Below are 6,114 nucleotides of genomic sequence, written 5' to 3'. Positions count from 1 at the left end.
ATCTCATCACTCGGGCGCACGGATTTCCCGCCGCAGCCCCGGGTCCCATCCTGCGACTGACGTCACCAGGTCATGTGACTGCACGGCAGTAATGGCGGCGGGTCCCGGTGTCCGGCTCTGTAATGGCCCTTACACCCCTGTTACATGGTCTGGGGACACTGTGCAGCGTGGCCTCCTCCCGTTAGCAGTCAGCATGATCCTGGGCTGGGCACTATAGGGGCTGGGTGTGGAGGGGCCGTATAGACACGTATGGGGAGCTGCTGCTGCTGCTGCTGCTGCACCGCCTGTACCAGTCACTGGGCCTCATTCTCAGTTGCCGCGGCCAATCACAATGCCAATCCTAATATCTGCTGTTGCTAAGTTTGCAGAACCGCTGACCCTCACCATACAGGTGAAAATAATGGGGAGACACATACCCGGGGTAACTCCATACACATAAGCAATGGTGCACAATACTCAGGAGGGGATGGGGGCGGGATGCCGGCGCTCCAGATCCTGCTGTTCAGAATCCCAACGCCAGCATCCCGACGGTATGGATACCGACACCTGCTGGTCAGTATCCTAACCCTCCCTCCTTGGTGCCTGAACCGAACCTTCCCTTCCCCGCACCCTAACCCTTCTCACTTAGTGCCTAATGCTAACCCTCTCCCCGCTACATACCTTCGGGATTCCGGTGGTCGGGATGCTGGTACCGGGTTCCTGACAGTTGTCAGGATTCCGTCATTCTGACTGCCAGGATTCCCAGGATATTGACCACATCCCCTCAGGAGGCGTACTGCAATAACAACAAGCAAGTTACTAAACAATGAAGTGAGGTCATGATACCACTTTCACACAGAAAACAAGCCAAAAATCTGTCTATTACCCAGCATGTGATGCACAGGTCTCTTTTGATGGTCCCAGCCTGTAGCCTCCTTTACACAGAAAAGCAATTTCCCAGGTCATGCATCTGGACCCAGCAAATACAGCAGGAGGTGTATGACATACCTCTGCTGCATTTGCGATCCAAGTACTGCAATGGAGGTCGCAGGCTGGGATCACCATCCTGACTATCGGTGGTCCATGGTCGAGATGGTGGATGGCGACGGGCCTCAGCTTACTCAGACTGGCCGGCTTGCCAGCCCAGGACACTGCATTGATCAACGCAGATCCTGGGCTGGCCGCTCCCGGAAAACAGGGCGGACGTGCCCCCATTTCAGAGAATGCCGCCCAACCCCACCCCATCAATGCCTCTGCCTCTCAATCAAGCAGAGGTATTCAAGTGGCTGCGTGCGACTACACAGGTCCTATTCGCAATATTAAAACCATAAAATATCACATTCAGTAAGAAATAACAAATTGTTTGATTCCCAGGACCTCTCTACAAATTTTATGAGCATTTTATTGCTGTTTTTTAATTCACATTTGTTATAGAATTTTACTAAACGATGAGGAGTATGGGGGTCAGCAAATCATCGGATTATTAATTAACACGTATAACTTTTAAGCCACGTATCCACTTAGCGATTTAACCAAGTGATTGCACGATAACAGCAGGTTTTGGTCAGAAATGACCAGCGATGCCAGCGCTCTCTGGGCATTTCCAACATCTATCATCGCCCGTACATGCTGGTCAACCTGACAATCCCGTCAGGTTCAGCTTGTGCGGGGATTATGGATGTGCCTAGACTGAACGAGTGAACGTTCAGTGTAGGCACATCACTAGACATGGAAACGCCAGCATGATTACAATGTCGTAATCATGCTGTCGTTTCTATGTGTATTAGTGGATACGCACCTTTAGAAATTAATATGTATCTTTCAATTGTGTATTTCTTCTTCAGGGTCCATAGGGGGTCCACAGGATTGACCTTGGGGTATAGCTGGATCCACTGGGTCCATCCTCCTCTATACCCTGCCCCAGAGCCAAAGCCATCTCAGTTTAAGTTGTTGCCGGGCTGGAGTCTGGTCACCTTTGATTAGCAGCCCCTTAGCTACTTTTTAATTTTATGAGTTTTAGTTTTTTATTTACTTTTAGACTCTTCAGAGCGGCAGCGTTGGACTGTCCATTGGACGTCCAAGCTGTCGCTCCGTCACCCCGCCGGCGTTGCGGCACCAGTACAGATCTGGGGATCTTGGTGGGACCCCAGAGTCTGTGCTAGCCGGACTTTGCGGGCTCCCAGGACTACTGCCGATCGACGGGGACAGGTAAGGTCGCGGGTCACCGCTTGCGGTAATCCGTGTATTTGTGCAGTTTGTTGCCTCTGGAGACAGACCGGAGGTGCTGACAGTGGTGGTACCCACCCTTCCCCACACATCCACTAGATCACCAGGGAACTTGTGCGGAGCCGGCCTTCCCTGTTTAGCGGTTCCTCCCCTCAGCTCAATGTGCGTTTCCGCTTGGGTCTGGCATCGCTGAGCTGCTCCTCCTATGACCATACACCTTCTGAGTTCTCCGGCGGCCATCTTTGTCTATAGTGGCACCGCAGATCTCCCAGGTGTTTGAGTGGACCGGTTCCCCTGTATACCTCTCCCGTGCAGGGACAGTATATACAGCACTATATCCCTCCCAGACACTGACTCTGGGCAGGTTGTTTGTAGTGTCAAGGTGCAGTGAGTATTACTTTCTGCATTGTATGTGACTTTTGCTAGGGCTGACTGTGTCTTTATTTCTGAATACTCCAGACTATACCTATCCCTTTCCTTTTCCTACAGCCCTGACAGTTGTGTGTGGGAAGGTCTTTATTTGATCTCACTTATATAAATTAGGGGTGTGCACCGGCCACTTTTCATGTTTTGGATCTGGATCTTTTTTCGTGTTTTGGATCTGGATTGTTTTTGCCAAAACCACCCTTCCGTGTTTTGGGTTCTGGGTTTTGTGTTTTGGATCTGTATTTTTTTTTTAAAAAAAGCATAAAAACAGCTAAAATCACAGAATTTGTGGGTTTTTCTGTTCCTATGCTATTATTAACCTCAATAACATTAATTTCCACTCATTTCCAGTCTATTCTGAACACCTCACATCTCACAATATTGTTTTTAGGACAAAAGGTTGCGCCGAGGTAGCTGGATGACTATGCTAAGCGACACGAGTGGGCATCACAAACACGTGGCCCATCTAGGGGTGACACTGCAGTGGCAGACAGGATGGCAGTTTGAAAAACTAGGCCCCAAACAGTACATAATTCAAAGAAAAAAAAGAGGTGCAAGATGGAATTGTCCTTGGGCCCTCCCACCCACTCATGTTGTATAAACAGGACATGCACACTTTAACAAACCAGTCATTTCAGCGCCAGGGTCTGTGGTTGAAATGATTGGTTCATTTGGGCTCCCACAAAACAAGCTGACAATTAATCTGTCCCTGCACAAACTCGCTCTACGGAGGCAAGATGTCGTCCTTATCCTCCTCATCCACAGATTCCTCACCCTCTTCAGTTTTGTGTACATCCTCATCCTCACAGAGTATTCATTTGTCCCCGCTGGAATCCACCACCACAGGTCCCTCTGCACGTTCTGGAGGCTGGTCTCTGTGAGGTTCTGGTTTTGTTGTGGGCCCGGGGTAGTAATAGGAGCAGATATTGAAGCAGATTTAAAAATAAACGTGGAGTTTTTAATGAGTGGCATAACAGACATGAATGTGGCAAAACAGAATGTCTGGGTATAGCACTAAAGTGCACTTCGGAACTGTAGTGAGGCAATGGGAAAAAGTTCAGGTAGTGATAACAGAAGGCAGTCCAGTATTCCAGGTTTTGTGAGGCTGAATTGAATTGCAGGCTGAAGAAATAATGTCCAGAGGAATGCAAGTGGAGGCAAGGTGCAGGGTAACAGCTGACACAGGTACTCAGGCAAGAGAGAGGCAATGGAGGAGGCAGGAGAATCCAGCGGAGCTGGAACAGGCAGGGTGAAGCAGGCTAGTTAATGATCCCAACAGACAGGTGAACGAGCACAGGAACTCTCTCAGCTCTCGCTGTGAAACACGTTGCACTGGAAATGAAAGAAAGCTCTGCACTCCCTTAAATACCCAGTGCCGCACTGTGACAGGCTAGAGAGAGCATGTGACACACCAGGATAGGGCAACTAAGTCACATGTCCGGAGGCAAGATGGCGGCGCCCATGCCAGAACGGAAGCACCACCAGGCCTAACCAGACCAGAGTGACAGTATACCCGCACAGGACTACGCGCAGCCAATGCACCCCGCCAGACACCAGCACCACTGCCAGACACCCCTCACCATAGCATCCTCACAGGTATTACCTGCTGGCCGGCATACCGAGAAACCCTGGTCGTGACAGTCTCCCTGGTAGAATCGATAATTCATTTTGATGAACATCATCTCCACATTTTGTGGAAGCAACCTCCTACGCCTTTCGCTGACAAGGTTTCCCGGCTGCACTAAGCACTTTTGGAGTACATACTAGAGGGGGGGCAACTTAGGTAAAATAGAGCCAGTTTGTACAGGGGCCTCCAAATTGCCTTTTTCCTGCCAGTACAGGTACGGACTGTTTGACATGCCTACTTGGATGCTGTCACCAATGTAATCCTCCACCGTTCTATCAATGGTGACAGTATCATATGCAGTGACAGTAGACATGTCAGAAATTGTTGCCAGGTCCTTCATTCCAGATCAGATGTCCAAACTTGGTCCTGTCTGCCCTGAATCACCGCCAGCGGGTTGCTTAGGATACCTAAGTTGTTTCCTGGCAGCCCCAGTTGCAGGAAAAAATGGTAAAGGAGCTGTTGACGTGTCATGTTCCGCTTCAGCTGACAGTGTTTTCACCAGCAGGTCTTTGCACCTCTGCAGGCTTGTGTCGGCCGGAAAGAGAGACACCACATAGGCTTTAAACCTAGGTTCGAGCATGGTGGCCAAAATGTAGAGGTCTGATTTCAACAGATTGACCACCCTCAAATCCTGGCAAAGTGAATGAAGGGCTTCATCCACAAGTCCCACATGTCGAGCGGAAATCCTCCCTCTTAGCTCCTCCTTCACTTTCTCCAGCTGCTCCTGCAAAAGCCTGATGAGGGGAATGACCTGACTCAAGCTGGCAGTGTCTGAACTGATTTCATGTGTGGCAAGTTCGAAGGGGTGGAGGACCTTGCACTACACGGAAATCATCCTCCACTACGTTTGAGTCAGGTGCATACCCCCTCCTTTGCCTATGTCATAGGTGGATGTATAGGCTTGAATGGCCTTTTGCTGCTCCTCCATCCTCTGAAGCATATAGAGGGTTGAGTTCCACCGTGTCGCAACCTCTTGCTTCAGGTGATGGCGGGGCAGGTTCAAGAGTGTTTGCTGGCGCTCCAGTCTTTGTCATGCAGTCGCTGAATAGCGAAAGTGGACAGAAATTTTTTGGGCCACCCTAAGCATCTCCTGCATGCCCCTGTTGTTTTTCAGAAAATTCTGCACCACCAAATTTATGTGAGCAAAACATGGGATGTGCTGGAATTTGCCCAGATGTAATGCCCGCACAATATTGGTGGCGTTGTCAGATATCACAAATCCCCAGGAGAGTCTAAGTGGGGTAAGCCATAGGGCGATGATTTCCCTCAGTTTCTCTAAGAGGTTGTCAGCGGTGTGCCTCTTACTGAAACCGGTGAAACACAGTGTAGCCTGCCTTGGAATGAGCTGGCGTTTCTGAGCTGCTGCTATTGGTGACGCTGCTGTTGTTGCTGCATAAGGCGATACATCTACCCATTGGGCTGTCACAGTCATATAGTCCTTAGTCTGCTCTGTTCCACTTGTCCACATGTCCGTGGTTAAGTGGACATTGGGTACAACCGCATTTTTTAGGACACTGAGGACACTTTTGCTGACGTCTCTGTACATTCTCGGTATCGCCTGCCTAGTGAAGTAAAATCTAGATGGGATTTGGTCCTCCATCAATTGTCTAAATCCCACTGCACTAATGGCGGGTATACCGGATGCACGTCTAACACCAACATAGCTTTTAAGGCCTCAGTTATCCGCTTTGCTTCCGGATGACTGCTGTCGTACTTCATTCACCTCGCTAAGGTCTGTTGGAGGGTCAGTTGCTTAGTAAAAGAAGTAGTGGTGTTCCTACTTCCTCCCTGGGATGATGAACGAATCCCAGCAGCAACAGCAGCAGTTGGCGTAGCAATGCAGGATCCTCCCGAGG

Source organism: Taudactylus pleione, unplaced genomic scaffold, assembly GCF_031769625.1.
Source record: "Taudactylus pleione unplaced genomic scaffold, aTauple2 ptg000435l, whole genome shotgun sequence".
NCBI classification, from domain to species: domain Eukaryota; kingdom Metazoa; phylum Chordata; class Amphibia; order Anura; family Myobatrachidae; genus Taudactylus; species Taudactylus pleione.
This window is presented reverse-complemented; position numbering follows the sequence as displayed.